This window comes from Rhipicephalus sanguineus, chromosome 9 (genome assembly GCF_013339695.2).
Source record: "Rhipicephalus sanguineus isolate Rsan-2018 chromosome 9, BIME_Rsan_1.4, whole genome shotgun sequence".
Lineage (NCBI taxonomy): Eukaryota > Metazoa > Arthropoda > Arachnida > Ixodida > Ixodidae > Rhipicephalus > Rhipicephalus sanguineus.
In genome coordinates, this window is record NC_051184.2 from 25,513,000 (window position 1) to 25,532,920 (window position 19,921).

Genomic DNA, 19,921 nt, shown 5'->3' on the forward strand with positions numbered 1-19,921 from the left:
GAGAAAGAGACAAAGAAGTAGATAGAAACAGAGAAAGAAAGCCTAACCCTGTAAAATTAGCAAGGATGTGGGAAAGGGAAGTGAGTGTGAGGAGAGAGGGACTGCATAGTCCCTCTCTCTTCACACTATGCATAGTGTGCATAGTATATAGTAAAGCAAGGGATGGGAAAGAAAAGTAAGGGTGAGGGGAGAATAAACCATTGCATAGTTTTTCATAGTTTAGTGCAGCAAGGGGTAGGAAAGGGAAGTGACGGTGAGGAGGAGGGTACTGCCACCAGATCCGCTATTTCCTCAGTCTTCGTGCGTAGCTGTCCCATTTTTTAAATGTATAACCTCATAGCACGTACAACCTAACACTTATTCCATTGGCTAACTGACGCAGATCTCTTGCTTTCCGCTATTTCTTAAACTTTCCCACCATTTAATGCTTCATGACGACTTCATACTTTGACGTCGGTCCATTTCAAACCATGTTGGCCATCGTAACAAGGTAGGAATTTGGTGATGCTACAGTAGGTGTTTTATTTCGCGTACATGAATGAAGTCGCCTTACCTCTGGTGTTACACCCATCACTTTTTCGATGGAGGCGAAAATGTTTGAGGCCCGTGTGCTTAGGTTTAGGCGCACGTTAAAGTACCTAAGGGTAAGATGGTGGTCGAAATTTCCGGAGCCCTCCACTACGGCGTCTCTCATAATCATATCGTGGTTTTGGGACGTGAAACCCCAGATATTATTATTATAATAACTTCGTATGTGCACCATGTATTAGCGCGACACATGTAAAAAAAGAACAATGGCACACACGAAGAGACAGCTAGGTGCTAAACTTCCAACTTTTTATTAAATTCGAAGCATTCCTAGCGAACACAAGGCACTTTGAGCGTTTCTATCCGTCCTTCCGTCCGTGCATCCATCCATCCATCCAACCGCCCGCTTATGTCTGGGTGCTCTCGTGGTCACCTCATTAACTTCGTGTACACCAAAATTGGCATGGGAGGGTAATATGATTTGACGAATATGACTGTCTGGTCATGACATGAATAACGTGAAAAGTCTGTCGCGAACATCGTCGAACCCTTTTCTCCAGACAAGTGTGGCACATACCCGTTTGCCATGGGCCGCGGTGTACGGGTAGGCTAACAAGTTATTGACAATTTATATTGACAATCGACAGCTATACCAACTCGTTACATATTCAATTATTTTTTCCCGTTGACAGGGGAAGACGTGAAATGTGATGTTGCTGAATAAGCCGAAAGATGCGTTCCCAGAAAAAAAAATTAACAGATGATAGCAAATCGATGTGCCAGATTAGCTGCTGTCAATAACCAGAAAAAGGCTAACTTAGACGATGGGAGTGAGCGGCACATTGTAAACAAATGAAAGTGGGAAAGAAATATTTCCTTATTAAAAGTTAGATGTGCTGTTTAACGTGGAATATTGATGCAGTCAACTCCACGAGGCTAGACTCTTGTCACAATTTTTGTGTGATGTTGAAGAAATCAATGAATACAATCTATTTGCCCAAATACAACCTCGATAACCGCACCCAGCAGTACTTCACTATCTAACACACTAGCAAGACTTCACTCACTCTGAACTAAACAATTATCTGCAGTCTTCTAGTCGTGGAGTCGCTACACCACGCTAAAACACTTTATCTGTTGTTACATGGGACATCAGGGCAGGGCCGTAACTAAGGGGGTTCTGACACCCCCGGAAATTTTTTCATGCTCTAACTTTTCGGGTGATACTTTCACGCCTTCACAACGACCACCAGGTGCCAAAATTAGCCGTTCTGCACAAAAACACCCCCCGAAAAAAATTCCTGGGTACGGCTCTGATCAGGGTGTCATGGGTCGCACAACACAAGACCCAAAGGACCGGGCTAGGAAAATGCAGGCAGTGACAAGGCGAAAAGAGCACTGGCGATTACGATACTGCCTGATGCGAATTCTGAGCGCAGCTCTTCAGGTGTTTTGATTTTGCGATAAGTTGAGCAAATGCGCATGCGTCAAGGCGACATGGCGCGGCGCAAGTGGCAGTGCTCGGTTTTCGCGTCAACGTAACGTGGCGAACCGCCATGCTCTTTCACTCTCTTCCGTCCTCGTTCAATCGGTTACGCCGTTCAACGTATAGGAACGGGCGTGTAAGAGCTGCGCTATAAAAAAACGTTTAATTCATAACGAGGACAGAGCATGTGCACGAAAAAGCTCTCAACACCGTAAAAAAAAAAAAAAGATGCGCCAGCTTTTATAAGCAATGAGACGCAGCTCTAGCAGCTCCGTGGTTCGGACACGTCCGGTGTCTCTGAGAGGGACCCCATCAAGGGAGAGAGCACTGCTCATTAATGCGGCTCGGTGGTGAGGCATATTCCCAGAAGCTGAGCCATGCTCCCAACTAGGGCTGCAGAAGTTGAGTCTTTTCCTCGTGTTCGGAGTACAGCCTGTGGAACCTTTGTGGTGGTGGGTCCTAGCGCATTCATAGCACTGTTTAACCTAGCACTGGAACGTTATTCCACTCTTGTAGCCAATCTGTCATAGGATAGGTCTTTCTGTTTGTGTGCGGTTTCCTTTCGCAGCAATTCATTCATTCATTCATTCATTCATTCATTCATTCATTCATTCATTCATTCATTCATTCATTCATTCATTCATTCATTCATTTTTATTTCCTTAAAGACCTCCGAAAGGGTATTGCATAAGGGGTGGGTAAATATACAATCAGTTGCGTTGTCACAATGATCAATGCGAAGTTACATTAGAAATGCTATGCATGAAACTTGATGGGCAGGTGATTGTGGCGATATCGTGGGAAAGGCCGTTCCAATCTTTAGCTGCTCTGAGAAAAAAAGAAGCAGAAAACGTTTTAGTGCGGGCACGTGGGCGAAAAACTTGTAGTGCATGGCCGGTGCGATGAGATATGTGAGCTGCGGGGATAATGTAAGGAGGGCGATGAAGGGGCGAGTGAAAAAACTTGTGAAATAATGAGAGGGTTGCAATGCGCCGGCGATAAGACAAAGATGATAAGTTGCACTCTGCTTTGAGGGATGTAACACTGATGTCGTATGAGTACGAAGCATGAATGAATCTAGCTGCACGATTTTGAATAGTTTCTAGAGAATTTGTGAGACCAACTTCAGGTGGGTTCCAGATGGGAGATGCATATTCTAACTTTGATCTGACTAATGATGTATAAGCAAGTAGTTTTACATGACTCGGAGCGTTGCGTAAATGACGTTTTAAGAAGCCCAAAGTTTTGTTAGCTGATGATGTGATTCTAGCAATGTGAGTGTTCCACGACAAATTGTAGGATAGGGTGATTCCAAGGTATTTATAAGTGGTTACTGGTTCGACAGGGACATTAGCTATGTTATAAGAAAAGCGAAGAGGATTTAGACGACGAGTGAAGGAGATTAGTTTGCATTTAGTAGGGTTTAAGGACATAAGCCAGTCATCACACCATTGTAGGATGTGGTCGAGGTCTTCTTGCAATAAGATGTGGTCAGAAGGGTTAGTAACGGTTCTATAAATAACACAATCGTCTGCAAACATGCGGAAATTTGAAGATACATGCAAAGGTAAGTCGTTAATGTAAATTAGAAATAAAAGAGGACCAAGGACAGAGCCCTGGGGCACACCCGATGTCACCGGAAGAGGGTTAGACAATTTATCATTTGTAATTACTGACTGCGTGCGGTTAGTCAAGAATTCTTTTATCCATTTTAGTACATATGGGTGCAATGTGCTTCTCCGCACTCAGACTCGTCTTAACAGTAGTCCATGCAATTTCTCGTCGATGAATAATGCGGTTTTGTTTATTTTCATGCATTTTTGCGGTTCAATATGTGTTCTTTAATTAAAAAGAAACAACAAGTAATAGATACCATGCGTTGTTTAGCTGTATGTTAAACTGAATATGAGGCTGGTGAGTTCTCGTTTTTGTTAAAGCCTGGCATTCGCGGAAATCGAAGAAAAAACAGAAGGGGGTACACACGTCTCATGTCAGCCACTTTGTTTTATAAATATAGGCCTTATTTTTCATTGTACAAGAATTACTATCGTGCATCGTTTCTATTTTGAAAAGAAGTAGTATAGGTACACACCTCTCATAATCGCATTGCACTATGAGTCTTCCCGGAAACCGGTCGAACGGCAGTTGCAAGTTCACAGCTGAGGGGTATATACTGAACGCAGGTACTCCCTAAAAAAATGAGATAAAACAGTCGTCAGAAAAGCTGAATTAGAAATAAGCAGTGCAATATGAGTAATGACTACATGAGAGGTTTCATATATCTTTTGACATTTTCAGAGGGTCAAAAAAAGAAAAACACGAAAAAAAGAAACGAGAGAGCGGCTCTTACACGCGCTGCAAAGTTTTTAATGAATTCTGGCTACTTTATGAGGAGCCTTTTTTAGAAGAACTACTTGCTGGGCTAGTTGGTGCATGTTCATGGTGGGAATCGTTGCGCATTCAATCGGACGAACACAGGAAGGAAGGACCGTTTACTCTGTACGTTTCCGTTTACTCTGTCCTTCCTTCCTGTGTTCGTCCGATTGAATGCGCAACGATTCCTACCACGTTTATGAGGAGCAGGGCTGGGCAAAGATACTTTGAAATTGTATCGCGATACGATACAAGATACTCAGGCAAAAAGTATTGGAGATACAGATACAAGATACTGCCGCAACAATTGTATCCGATACGATACTTGGCAATTGTATCTTAAGATACTTCGATACATTCTCAAATTTGTTATTCTAGATCCACATAATGTAGCAGCAAACGCCTATACACGAAAATGTGTGCTCGAAAATTTCTTAACTGTGACCTATTTTGCTTCACTTGTATGAAATGTCTGTTATATCAAAAGTGTTGCCCTTCTTGCTCAAAGTGAACTGGTTTCCTTCTAAAACAACTTATTGGGGCTCGTTTTAGCTTCTTCACAGGACAACTCTTTATACACTTCGCTGACAGCGGTTCTTGCTTGTCATTTTTGCATTTGATGGGAGTCGCTGCTCAGCTTGCCGACCAGCTAGCGGGTTGCCATATAATCACAATAACTTCAATAACAAGCCTTTGCCCGACGGCGCAAATACCGGTGTGGACTTTTACCTTTTCCGTTAAAGAAGGTTTGCACAATACCGTATATCCGAACATGCGTACAGCAGCAACAACGCTGGTAGCGACTTTTTGGGGGGGATGGGAGGAGGAGGGGGGAGCGCATGGTGTATACGGGATTTGATACCGTTCGCTAGCGGCCCGGCCGGCACACATGACCGTCTCCGTCCCATTGTTTTTTTTTCTAAATAAGTATGTTCATGAGCTACACAGACCTGAGGCATTTCTTTCGTGAGGAACATGTGGTCACCATATGCTGAAACATAACCGTGGAACAAAAATTACATTTCAATCCGCGTCCCGATTTCACTCGTTGTGTATATCGTATCGATGTTTCTCGAATCCTGAGTCCAAATCCCCTTCAGAAATGACCTATACATGAGATATGGGAAAGGCTTCCTTTTGAAATGGCAATGTCATTCTGTGCCTCTCTCCGACCCCACCATCTTCACTGTCCCGGTCCTTGGAGCTAAATTTCGTGACTGCGGCCCGCCGGCTATAAGCTGAGTTTGAGACCCCTGGTGTATACGTAGATGACGTAAAACTGCAATGAATTTCCATGATTCTACTTAGCTGCTGGCGTAAGGGATTCTTTGTTGATATGCTCAGTAACCTGCAATCTTTTAGCAATTTTTCTTCAATGAGAGAACATGTGCAACACAGAAATGTCTCAGACGTATTGTATAGTTGCACAAAGCGTCGCAGGACATCGCCGCTATTCACACTATTGCCGCTTATAGCTCCCATTACGTGGCGATTAGTAATAGGAAAAATATCTAAGACTGCCTAAAACAGGGAAAAAACGTATAAGTAAATAGAGGTGGTTTTTTATCAAACATTCACATTGAATGAGTACAGAAACACAATACAGACGGCGCTCTTAATAGCTATGAGCATGAAGTATCGTAGACTTGCCTTTTGAGACAATAGAAAATTCAGTGCCTACGGAAAATTGCCTGAAACAGCTCGTTGGGACGCTCATGAGTAAAACGGAGCATTCAGTAAAACAACGTTTCTCGAACCCCTTCCTAAAATGTTTAAGATGGCTCCTAATGATTTCCATTATTATAATGCAAGCTCAATTTCGCTATTTTCTTAAGCGGTAAGCGGAATATTTTGCACTGTATACTCAAGGCATGCCCACATAATAACATATTTGTTTTCAAAATCGCCTTGACAACGTCTAAATGTGTAAACAGTAGTAGAAATAAAGCAGACAGAAGAATAAAGCAGAAATCTTATTTTCGGAGCGCATTACAAAATACATATTGCAGTGACCAGACCAGAAAAACAGTACAGAGACCTAGGTAATGTATGTGATGCAAAATGAAAGCTAAGAAAGCACTTGTGCTAATAAACAGATTATGATTTCATAAATTCCTTGAATAAATGTAGATGGAAGTGAAAAATACGGTACGCCAAGATATTTTCTTTTAGGTAAACGCTTGCTCTATTAGATCTAACATCAGTATCAGTGGTGCTAAAGTTCTTAGAATCTTATTTGCGTATAAGTTAATTCGTTGCATGCAAGTCAAACTTACATCAACGGGATCCTTCAAATCGCTGATATGTAAAATCCACGCGACGCAAAGCAACCCCATTCTTGCACGCATCGCATTTCGTTGCGGAGCAAGACGCAAGATAATCTTCAATAACAACACTATAGCAACATCACACTTTTCGCGATAGACGCCGCACGCATTGGAGTACGCGGCGCAGGACAGTGGTTAAGAGCAAGTGTCACGGCATTGGCGTAACTAAAATGAAAAGAAATCGAGAAAACAAAAGGTGCGTGGCTGGGCGTAGACGTCCGCGTGCTTGTCTTCCACATTTTCTACCCTCACTGGATGACTCTGGCGTAAATATAAAATAACGCCACTGCCCTTAAACTTATTCAGACGGCTTAGTGGCACCAGTACCAGCTTGAGAAGCGGAGCTTGACCAGCGATTATTGTTTCGCACGGTTGTGTTGCGATAGAAGTATCTTGTATCTTAAGATACACGATACATTATCGAATGTATTGGAAATACAGATACAGATACTCGCCTTTCGAGACGTATCGCGATACAGATGCAAGATACCTATAGAGTATCTAAGATAGTATCTAAGATACATGTATCTTCGATACTGCCCAGCACTGATGAGGAGCATATGCCAGAGCCACGCAGTTCAGGCGTTCTTTACCCATTGTGCTACGCAGCCATGTCGTCCGTCTTCTCAGCACACTGAACGATCGCTCCGCTTGACAAGAAGAAAAAGAAAAAAGAACCGGCACCACAGAGATGATCCTGACAACGCTCGAAATACTGCGGATGAACGCGTGCATGTTCCCGAGTGCCGTTGTCACGTCGCCAACGGATTTGAGGTTGCAGTGTTCGCGTAAAAAAACTCTCAGGGTCCCTTATGCATTCACCTTACATGACTCGAAGACGAACGCAATCTTCTCTTCCTTCTCAACTGATCCTGCCCCACCACCCTCTGATAGCTTTCTGCACCTAACGTGGTTTGCACTGCCTCCAGGATTGGAGGCACCTCGGCTGATTTTGCACTGCCTCCGTGATCAGACCACCTTTGACCAAGCAAGGATATCGTTATAACGTCATGGGAAGTCATGATAACATCACAGTTAGACGACCTATGACATCATCCCGTGATGATTTTTTGCATCACTGTTGACGCGGGACGCCGGTCAATTTTCGGGTTTCATTAGGCATCTAAGGCTTTCGCCTCAAAACTTCCAAATAGTCAACATAAATAACGGTAGATTATTGGGGATTCTTTAGATAATTAGCATTTTAAATCCCAGCGTAATGAACGTTTTTGACACGTCAGCCGTTACGAAGCCTTTCAGAAAGCTCGTGTTCTACAATGCCTTTTGAAACGAAAATCAGCTTTCAATATTGTATTACTACACCGCTCATTGGAAGGGCTTCAGGTTCCAGAGTTGGCTTTACAGAGAGTGCACTATATTGAACTGTCAAGCGATTCAAATTTGATGTTCAAAGAACACAAGGGGGTCGTCAGGACGTTATGTTTAACGTTACTGAAGGCTGGCAAGTGTCAGAGCAAAAAAAAGACGAAAAAAAAAACCGCTGACATAAATCACACTTTGTTCATTGTACTTGCGCTTTATTGACAATAACGTAACCTACAAATTTCATCCTATCGCATCGAATGTACTTTTGCGAAAGGCAATCTGCAAAAAAAAAAAAAAGAAGGCATGGTTTCTCTCGCATTGCGAATGAGTGCACTTAGTACAATGATCGAAGTACTGCTCCAATTGCTCCAAAAGAGAAATGCTGCTCCAAAGTGTAATATTTGTTAGTAACTGCTCCAAACCTGCCCCAAAATGGCGCTGGGAAACTGAAAACAGTGAACTTTAACCGTGTGACCATCCAGAGAGCCTAAACGAAAACAAAAACAAGCTGTATGCTATCATCTAGTATGAAGCTTGTATACTAGCATATTGACAATGCTACATGTACTGGCATTGTCTATATATGTCTGATTTATTGCATATTTGTACGTGACAAACAGACTATTTTGGTGAAATGTGTGTGAGATTAGTTCGATATCTACTGACTACTAACTGCTGCTGGGACGACTTTGATGTGTGGCTGATTACATTTAGCACTTTATCAGCTTTGACCTCATTTATCCCACAAGAACTGGCATTTTAAGTCTATTTGGCGTACCTTATCTTTGAAATTTTCAATGCTGCATGTTTCGGTGAAATATGAAAATAACACATTCAACTCGTTCTGCTGCTGCTGCTGTGGCAATAGTTGGGTCATTCCACGCCAAACGTCCCAAACATTGCGCTCGACCCTCTCCAATTGTATTGTGAAAAATTGTGGACGTTCATATCAGTGCACTATTTGCCCTCGGAAAGTATATTTTGGGAAAAAAAATTTCTTGTCTGTTACAGTGATTTGAATTTTGCCGTAGTGGGTGAAACATAGGTTGCGAAAAAATACTCTAAAGAATACAATACTTTACGGAACGATTAAATATCTGCTGTTTACTTGAAGAGGAATGGCACTATCTTATTATCGCCCATTGACGACCACTACTTTGTCTCACGATGTGCTTTGTGGTGAAGCAATGCTGCAATTCTGCGCCCAATTTGATTATTTTTTTAAAATTCTACGAATATTACAGACAAAATAGGACTATATCACATGGCTGGATAGTTGGCAGTAAGCGTGTCAAAAAAGTATTGAAGTCGATGACCGAGTAGTTTCGAAGTGGAAGGAGCGCAAACATTGAAAAATGTGTGAAATGCCCCAGGTTCAGGCACATGTGGAGTGGTGATGCAGTCCAAGTAAAAATGCACGCTTGGTCTCGTTGGGAAGAGTAAAGAAAGGAAATTTATTTTTGAAAGTTTAATCGGAGTGTTTTTTTGTTTAGGCGAGAAACAAAAAAGACGCCAGGCCTGCGCCGAAACCGCAGCACAGTCACAGCGAAAGCTGGAAGAGCGGCGTTTCTAGAGCCCGTTAAGCTCTCTTGGGGCCACAATACAAGTACACTAGAAAGGTACCCACTACGCCTTAAATCATAATTTTTGTGAAGTTAGGAAGCACCTACTAAGCCATTATTCGTCATTCTGCGGAGGAGCGAGGCACCAGCTACACGTCAGTAAGGCATTATGTGCACTTTGTTGACGCGACGACTGATGACGATGAAGAATTATGGCTCAGTCCTTTGTAATGGGTTGGAATCTTTAAACGGCCCACCAGTTATGTAATTTGCATTGGGTGACGCCCGGTCGCTATTTCCCTCTCCCGTCATGCTGTATAACATACGTTGACGTGGGAGAGAGACGGGGGGGGGCGAAGAATTTTACTGAGACTCCGAGGAAATGGATCATGCGCTTATGGGCTTCCTTGGCAACCAATACAAGCGCACTCTCGAGGAACCCACTACGCTATAAATCATTGTAATTTTACTGAGACCCCGAGGAAGTGGATCATGCGCTTATGGGCTTCCTTGGCAACCAATACAAGTGCGCTTGCGAGGAATCCACTACGCTTTAAATCATTGTAATTTTTGAGAAGTAGGGCAGCAGGCACTGTGCCATTTTTCGTCATTCTACGGAAAGAGTTGGTACCTACTAAACCCATGTAAGGCATTATGCGCGCTTTGTTGATTCTGTGCCTGATGACGACGAAGAATTATGGCAGAGCCCTTTGTAATGGGTTGGAAGCATTCGACAACCTACTCGTTGCGCAATTCGCATTGTGTGACGCCTGTTTACAGCATTCGCGTTGTGCGACGCATGGTGCTTATTTTACTCTTCTACCACGCTACCACGCTACATTGCATATGCTAATGTGGTTCCTTCCCGACATGAAGCCTGTATAGGACCTTTTTGCAAAGCAGTTTCAAGCACCGGCATGGCTCAGAGGTTGAATACTGGGCTCCCACGCAGAGGGCACAGGTTCGAACCTCGTTCCATCCTGGAATTTTTTCTTATTTCGTTTTTATTCTTATTTCGAGCGATACTGGTTACGGACACCGGCGGCGGCGGCGGCGGACAACTACGGCGCCAAAAACGGCCGGTGAAGTGATCTCATAACAGCTTTCGCTGTAAAATTTATGTTGAGCGTTCGCGGCGTGTCTGGGCGCGGGCCCGTAAGTCCGCTTCACTGCGCAGCGACTGTTCCTTGGGGCAACGGAAGTATGCAGCGCCCACGCGGGTGGCAAGATCGTGTGCTGCTTTGAGTTTTCACGTTTGGACACGCATTCTTCGGCTTTCCGCAGTGCCACCGACGAAGTGTCAGGGAAACAAGTGATGGTTCGTTTAAAATATATGTATAATAAAAGTGGCTTTATGGGCAGCTCGCTTGAACGCGACTCGCGTCATTCGTGCCTCGGAGCCGAATGGTGCTACGTATTAGGCTCGGATCTTCGGCAGATGTGAACTTTGCTCCGGTGATCGCGTTGCCGAGCGAGCACGCGGCACTCGAAGGTTCGTCTTTCGGCCGCATCCCTTGGCAGCGCGTAAGATAAGCATTGCGAACGGTGACTATACTGCTAAAAGGACGAAGCCGCCTTTAAGGCGATTACTAAGATGAAGGCATCGCATGCAGCGTGGAAGAAAGTTGAGCTCTCAGCAAGGTTTGAGTCTACAATCTCCCTCAATGGTACGTGCACGTTTCACCATTTCGTGCCATCATCACTGACCACTCTTAATGCCGGGCTCACCACCTACTCAGCAACACAGGCATTTCAAGTGGCGAAGACCATACGTCGGCAACGGAAATAAGAACTGCAACATCCGCAGAGATCGAAAAAACAACCCAAGCTCTGCGCCTGTCGTACGTGTGCATGCAGTGACGTGGCAATCAAGTCGTGCTCTGCTCCGACTACTAACCGGCAGCCTTTAGTACCCTTCCGAAACATTCTGCCAGCCATATACACTGCCTGCAAGTTTTCAGCAACGTGAAAACTCAAAGCAGCACACGATCTTGCCACCCGCGTGGGCGCTGCATACTTCCGTTGCCCCAAGGAACAGTTGCGGCGCAGTGAAGCGGACTTACGGGCCCGCGCCCAGACACGCCGCGAACGCTCAACATAAATTTTTGTTTATCGCCTAAACCAAAAAACACTCCGATTAAACTTTCACAAATAAATTTCCTTTCTTTAGTCTTCCCAACGAGACCAAGCGCGCATTTTTACTTGGACTGCATCACCACACTACATGTGCCTGAACCTGGGGCATTTCACACATTTTTCAATGTTTGCGCCCCTTCCACTTCGAAACTACTCGGTCATCGACTTCAATACTTTTTTGACACGCTTACTGCCAACTATCCAGCCACGTGATATAGTCCTATTTTGTCTGTAATATTCGTAGAATTTTTAAAAAATAATCAAATTGGGCGCAGAATTGCAGCATTGCTTCACCACAAAGCACATCGTGAGACAAGTAGTGGTCGTCTATGGGCGATAATAAGATCGTGCCATTCCTCTTCAAGTAAACAGCAGATATTTAATCGTTCCGTAAAGTATTATGTTTTTTAGAGTATTTTTTCGCAACGTATCTTTCACCCTCTACGGCAAAATTCAAATCACTAACAGACAAGAAAAATGTTTTTTTCCGAGGGCAAATAGTGCACTGATATGAACGTCCAAAATTTTTTACTATACAATTGGAGAGGGTCGAGCGCAATGTTTGGGACGCACGGGCCCGGTGTGCCCCCGCGTGGCTACGCCACTGACTGGTTACGGTGCTCGACTGCTGACCCGCAGGTCGCGGGATCGAATCCCGGCTGCGACGGAGGCGAAAATGCTAGACGCATGGAAACATGAACACAACAAGCAGCGCGTGCGAACCTTTCCCTCGTTTGGATCGCCCCGCGCGCTATCGGAGTGTCAGTTACTCTCGCTAGTTCTACGTAGCAGCCCTAACAGTCGGAGCTGTAACCCCCTATTGCGTTGAGTCGCGACCGCGGCGGGTTTCAGGCCAGTGGGGACTGAGACGGGTCTTTCCACTGAAGGTACATATCTGCCAGTTGCAACAAATACAGTAGCACATCAAATGACCCTCAGCGGCGGAGTGTTCCGTGCCACTGGGGGAAACAACCGTTATAGCAAGCACACGTCGAGGGAATAACTGTTCATCCCACCTCGCGTGGCTTTCGCACTCCGGGTCGGTAGGTCGCACTCCATATGGCCGGAAATTCTGTGTCGATATGTCGTGCTGCTGCGCGGAGGCGGCAGTCTTGCTCAGCGCGTTCAGTTGCCGCCAGTAGTAATGTCGCAGATAGATGGGCGCTCATATGATTGTTTAAGTATAGGCCTAGTTCCTTCCCCCGTTTCAGAGAATTTTTCGTAGACAAATGAAATTTCTACGGTACATTGACATCACTGCAGAGATACGCAAACCAATTCGAGCAGTGTTTCGCGCGCGAAATGTACTTGCGTCCAAACAATCGTACTAGAGCCGTCGAGCACAGCGCTAGCGGTCCGCGAAGAAAAAAAAAAAAGTTCGTCGCTTCACTGTTAACATTCGCTTCTGCCTGTGTTGTGTGCCATGTTCCTATGCAACGTTTCAGGGGCAGCTTGCACGACGGACACTGCCAACGTACACTGTCAATTTTTATGAAAGGGAACACGCGAGCGTGTGGCCGGCGAGCTCCGGCGGCTGCTTGTAGCGCCTTCAGGCGTGCGCGAGAGCAACCACGGTCGCTTTTCGCGTCATCTAGTGGCGAATAAAACAACCAGTCATGGGTAAAATGCAACTAGCTGCAAGATTGCAACCCCCTCCCCCTTCAAGCCGATTACGCAAGAGGCCGGGCCAGCGGCGTGTCGTCTGCTGCTTGTAAACTGTGTTTGGCACGCGGGAGCAATCGAAACGCCGAAACTCTGCCGCTTGGCTTTTGGTGAAACGCCGAAGCTCTGCCGCTTGTCATTAAAGAGGAGTGGGAGAAGCTGAGAAGAGACAGGTCCCTAACCGCCGCTCTTTATCAATCCCTACCAGCTAGAATGGCAGCTGTCAGGGCCGCAAACGGTGACGCCACCAGGTACTAACAATTCTCATAATCTGTTTTTACTTTTAATGTTGACGTCAAAAGCAAGACGACGTTTTTCCAGTTTCAATAAACGCATTGAAATTTTTTTCATGTTTCATGCTCACGTCATTTATGTTACTGATAATTATCGATCAAAATCTTTACAACCATGACAAAGCCTTTTATACTTCTCTTTGATGTGCAGTGCCATTTCGCGCTCTCATCACGAACCCAGCGTAAGTCACTATGCATGACTTTAAAGCATCGAGCTCAGACATGCCAGTACATTTTTTAACGACAGGTGACACGTTCTCAGCCAAGTGGGATTCTACTCAGAAAAATGTTTTCCACAGCATTCGATGCGAGATTTGAAAACCGGAAACCAGGAACGAAAGTTCACTTGACTGCACCGCTGTCGCTTAAATCGCTCTAAATCGGCCGAAGTGCAACGCGCGAAAGCCAAGCGGCAGAGCTTCGGCGTTTCGATTGCTCCCGCGTGCCAAACAGTTTACAAGCAGCAGACGACACGCCGCTGGACCGGCCTCTTGCTTAATCGGCTTGAAGGGGGAGGGGGTTGCAATCTTGCAGCTGGCTGCATATTACCCATGACTGGTTGTTTTATTCATCACTAGATGACGCGAAAAGAGATCGTGGTTGCTCTCGCGCACGCCTGAAGGCGCTGCAAGCAGCCGCCGGAGCTCGCGGGCCACACGCTCGCGTGTTCCCTTTCATAAAAATTGACAGTGTACGTGTAATTTCACCCATGGCTGCAAAGCTTAAAAAAAAAAAAAAAAAACGGGACGAAGCGTTGTAGTCATGGGTGAATTTTACACGGCTGGCGGAAGTCCTTCGTGCAAGCTGCGCCTGCTTCAACATCGTGTAGGGAAGCAAAAATATTACAGAAATTAGCGACAGGCACCTGCCACTAGATGCCCGGGGGGCCAGCGAGATTGGACGGTGTGCCGAAAAACGGCACGGCGTCGTCCAATCTTGTCCCCCACACTCCAGCGGCCCAGTGCTGCCTCGGCACGCTGACACTATGCGGGCCGAGGTTCGATTCCACCACACACCTTCGGGTAGAATCGAACAACGGCCCGCATAGTGTGAGCTCCATCCACCTTCTATCCGAAGGTGGAATCGAACCTCGGCCCGCAGAGTGTGAGCTCGACACCCTGCACACTAGGCCACCGTAGTGGCACGGCTGTCTTCGTTCTCGGCTGCTACACGCGCACGATATCATAGAAATCGCGCTGACTGTGGCTTACGCTTATCGCGTGGAAATTGACGCCGGTCATCGCATGCTTCCCTTCGCCCTTTCCCTCCTTGCGGCGCTCACAGTGAGCGATGACCGACTGTTCTCGCATGACGCAGCGTAGTGCGTCTGCCGTCGATTCCTCCTTTCCCTTCGCTGTTTCGCCTTGTCTGGGTTACAACAGGCTTTGGTAGAGAACGGCTGCAACTACAGTCCGGGTTAAGATTCGTGGACTTCATTACGTTGGTTTTTTCTTCCCGAGACCATTGGCCCTAGTATGACTGCCAGTTATTGAAGCGGTGGGGAAGTGACAAATCGTACATACATGCAAGGCAGCGCTGGAAAATTGTTCGCGAGCGAAGAGCATGTCACTAAATTTAGCGAGGGAAGGCCGCTGTATGGGCGGCACGTCATTGTGAAGTTCGCATTTACTTCCACACGCGGCTGTTTGGGCAGTCCACCGCGGTGCGTAGTACGTACGACTTTACGGCGGACAACTCGGAGTGCGACATTCATACCGCAGTCCTAAAACGTTAGCCGTAAGTGGAAGACTGCACATATAGCCACAGCCGTTCGCCACGTGTCGCCCCCATGGAGCTTTCTGCAATAGAGGGAATATGATGGGTAGTGCACGGATTTGCCTAATGAAAGGATGGCTAATTGTGAAAGTGGAACTGCTGAATTTCTCTTCATAATGAACACTCTGGAGCCGAAAGGTCGGGTAAAACCATGTACGATCAGTCCAATGCTGGCTGATGCAGCTCCCATAGACACTTCCGTCAGGTTTCCCTCGAGTGTATCATTATGACACTCTGCCGACCCGTACTTCGATGCTACTGTAACGTGTGCATCCCATCGGTGCTGTACGTACCGTAACCCAAAGACACACCGAAGTACGAGCGGAATGTAGCAAGGCTGTGGCGCCTGGTGTCCTCGCTTCGAATTCTTTGAGGTAAAACGTAGAGACAATGCTGTGGACAATGCGCGGTGGTTTCACGAGAACAACGCATTTGTAGAATGTGTGACGCTATACCCCCGAAAACGAAACAGTTCTGGGCCATTCAAATGCGTACAGGTGGATGACCAGGGAAGCTGCACTGGGGCGACAAGGAACGTCCGTCAACAATGGCACTGTCCGATTTAGCAGCAGGGTACTCCTTTGTTTTGTGTCGTATACGCATGAAGTTTCTTGCATGATTGTAATAGATGTTTAGTGGCGGTCCATGGCAAGGGGAATGTGCACTTACGTGTATGACGGTGTTTGCGAAGCGAAACTACGCTGTCGAATCCGTCCGCTTCTTGTCTTTTACTCGCTTTAGAGTACGAGACTTCGCGAATGGGTTGTGCAGGGGTTCACGCTAACAGTGGTCATATTATTGGCGTTCAAGCTGCATTGATGCGCTCGTGAAGCTCACACTACGTGACGATGATATTGGCGGAACAACTGCATTACAGTGGCATACTCTTCCGGATCCTGGACTTCAAGCGACGGTTTGGAGAAATCGCGGCTGTACGAGGGCCTGCCCTGGAACACACCGCGCGTCGACGACAGCCGGATCGTTCAGGCAGCTGGCAAGATCATTCGTGAGTACACACATTCTGTCTGCCATTACTACGTTCGCGCACCGTCAAGCAAAGGAACACACACAGGATGGTAACGACACATCGTTTATTGAGAACATCAGGACCCTCCACGTTCCTTGGCAGTAGTGATCGCAACATCGAGAGGCCGCCACCAGTAGCTGAACGGGTGTACTGACGCTAGCGCACATAGCTGTGTTGCTTCGTTGTATGTGAGGGCTCGTGGAATGCTGCGAGATATAGGGCACGTGGATTACCATTCACTCCAGTGACATACCGGACACACTGTCTACGAATAACAGAGATAGTTGGTAAGTATTGAACACTAACAACTGAAGAGACGCACAACGGCTGAAAAGAAAGAAGGCACGAAAACTTGACGGTTGGCTCACGCATGCGTTACCACTATTCTTGATATGCCATGCTTCAATCATCGGGCGCGTTTCTTCGTTTCTATGACGGTACAACACTGCGCATTCATCGAATTTTGGCGTGCACTTAATATCTCGTCAATGTAAAGATAGAAGGTGAGCCTCCTGTTAGCGATCTCTTATATTCGAACAATCACTGGTTAATGCATCGGCCCGTTTGTCCCACGTAGAAGCGACCGCAGTTGAAAGGGACCTTATACACCACACTCGTACGGCAATCAGTGAATTTGTTGGTGTGTTTGACGAAACAAACATCGGTCCGCTTCTTGTCTTTTACTCGCTCATTCTTCCTCTGCACAGCGGCACAAATCTTACCTAGCTTATTTGGCCGCCGTGAAAACAACATTAACGCCGTATCTACTTCCCACTTTCTTTAGCCTGTGAGATACGCAATGAATGTACGGTATACCTACGACACGTTTCTTCCTATCGCTTTCTGCAACCATGCTTGGACGTCACACAATAGACTTCTTTACACGTTCAGCAACCGTGGCCACTGCATCACGAGGATACCCTACATCTAAAAGACGCGTAACCTGTGCGTTAAAGCTATCACTCTGTGCTCACACGACTTGGTGAGGGCTGATTTAAGGCAAGACATGGCGATGCCGTTTTTTACAACCTTCTGTCTGCCATTACTACGTTCGCGCACCGTCAAGCAAAGGAACACACACAGGATGGTAACGACACATCGTTTATTGGGAACATCACAGGATGTTCGACGAAAAATTTAGCAGCGGTTTCGAAGATCTAGGAGAATACTGCCAGCACACGTGGTTCTTCTGGAACGTTAAGGAAATGTATAGAAATTGTATTCTATTATTCTGAGGCACCTCTTTAGTAAAGCTCAGCCCACCTCCATTGAATTCAAATTTTTCGCTCACGGAAGTTACCACCTTTACAAAAAGATCAAGTCATCGTCCACATAACGAAAAACCGAATTACCTAAGGCGCCTTCCAAAAGATTGACAATCTTGCTAAGGTATAAATCACTAAGAACCGGAGCAACCTTAGAACCAATACATATCCCTGATATCTGCACATAAACGCCTTCCTTCCAACCTACATGCGTCGACTTTAAATACATGGAAAGGATTTCTAGAAATGCCCCGGTAGAAACACCACATTTATCGGTGAAAACCGTCTCGTGCGCTTGTTCGTTAATTAACACAATTTAACAAGTCCTCATGCGGCAAAGAATAATACAGGTCTTCAATATCCATACTAAAAGCTTTACAACAGCCGGGGTTCTCCTCTGAGAGGAACTGAACTAGCGCCTGAGAATTACGCATACGAAAAGGGTCTGAAACACTCAAAGAGGTTAAGCAGTTCTGCAGATAACTAGATACAGCGACTTACCAGGTGCCTTGCTCTGAAACGATTGCTCGAAATGGGATCTCGTTCTTATGTGTTTTGCCTGAAAAAAAAAAAAAAAAATTCTAAAGTAAGTGATTTAGCCTTCTTGACATTACAAGCTATTATCTCAAGATTATGTCTTAACAAAAGGTCGACAGCACGTTGCCTAACTACCGATGGCTTAAGTTTTACCGTCCTAAAATTCTTTTCTATGGCTGTTAATGCTTTTTCTGAGAACAAACTGTCTGGCATAATTACAAAATACCCTTCCTTATCTGAAATTACTGGCCTGAGTTTCTTCTCGACACAGTAATTAACCAAAGGCCGGATAGGATCAGAACACTTGAGATGCATATTAGAACCCTTGATGCTAGCAACGCTCTTCTTCAGGAACAAGTCTAGTGATTGTACGCGGCAAACTTAAAACGTCTATTGGTTTCAGGTTCGGCTTAAAACAGTATTTAGGACCTAAGGCTAGGGTTTTGCAGTGACTATCATCTAAGGCAGCTCCTCCAAGGACTAGCAAGTTATTTTGCGGTGAAACAGTAGAAATTTTCTTCCTCTTACATGGTTAAAGTTCTCGAAGTTTTACCCTCCATATGAATTCCGCATGCTGGTTAGCTACCCTCATCCAGTCGGCGTACATCTGCTTCTGGCGGCGATCGTCACGCGAAGTCGAGCAACGGACCTTGAGGCATTCCTGGTAAAATCTCACTTGACGCCATGATTCCGCGGTCAATATGGCACATATCCTCCTGGCATGTCCGGTAGATGGTTGCAGAAAGCCGCACAAAAGTTGAACTTCAAATTCACTGATTGCCGTACGAGTGTGGTGTATAAGGTCCCTTTCAGCTGCGGTCGCTTCTACGTAGGACAAACGGGCCGATGCATTAACCAGAGATTGTTGAAACATAGGAGATCGCTAACAGGAGGCTCACCTTCTAATCTATCTTTACATTGTCGAGATTGTAAGTGCACGCCAAAATTCGATTAATGCGCAGTGTTGTACCGTCATAGAAATGAAGAAACGCGCCTGATGATTGAAGCATGGCATATCGAGAATAGTGGTATATAGCGCATGCGTGAGCCAACCGTCGACTAACTTGCATAAAGATGAAATCAAATGCCTTAACAGTTACCTTCCACGCGGGCCGCATTGATAGGTTCGCCTGTTGCATGGACATGCGCAGATAAGTTTTCGTGCCTTCTTTCTTTTCAGTTAGTTGCACGCCCTGTCTTTTTAGAACAAACACTGTCTACATTCGGAATGCATATGCAGTAGGTATTAGGCAAGCGATCGGATATGCACAGCAGGTACACTACCAATTATAAGTGATGTTCGTACCCGATACGGGCAATACTACCCCAATGCATTCTGTCCCCGCATAGAGATTCTAATATCAGGTATGTATTCGTGTTATTGCAGACGTCGTGGTAGCAGCAAAGCCGGATCCTTTCGATGCTGTGACAGTACGGGATTAGTTCATATTATATTAATTGCACGAAGGGGTTGATCACGTAGGTGAATGTTCGCTGCATGGCCACACAAACGGTTACGGTGATGTGGCGTTAGGCCACGGCAATAACGGAACACATATTACTACTCCGCAGGTCTTCGGAAATTCGCTCGTTCGTTGAACTGCGTTTAGGTTAGAAGTCTAT

General features: G+C 45.7%; 1 protein-coding gene and 1 long non-coding RNA gene across 5 annotated transcripts in view; one reads left to right on the top strand and one right to left on the bottom strand.

Annotated features, from left to right (window-relative positions):
- The window catches only part of LOC119404794 (zinc finger protein ZFP2-like), a 93,252-nt gene that overhangs the window by 73,080 nt on the left and 251 nt on the right, over nucleotides 1-19,921 (top strand). For 3 of the 4 annotated variants that reach the window (XM_049419022.1, XM_049419023.1, XM_049419024.1), the window contains one exon: nucleotides 16,347-16,479. The gene's annotated coding sequence lies outside the window, so the exon portion shown is untranslated. The remainder of the gene's footprint in view (nucleotides 1-16,346; nucleotides 16,480-19,921) is intronic. The other variant, XM_037671464.2, reaches the window with a different exon arrangement.
- Nucleotides 16,543-19,921, bottom strand: part of LOC119404798 (uncharacterized) — a 55,609-nt gene continuing 52,230 nt past the window's right edge. The window contains exon 4 of the long non-coding RNA XR_005186370.2: nucleotides 16,543-16,702. This is a non-coding gene — a long non-coding RNA (uncharacterized LOC119404798). The remainder of the gene's footprint in view (nucleotides 16,703-19,921) is intronic.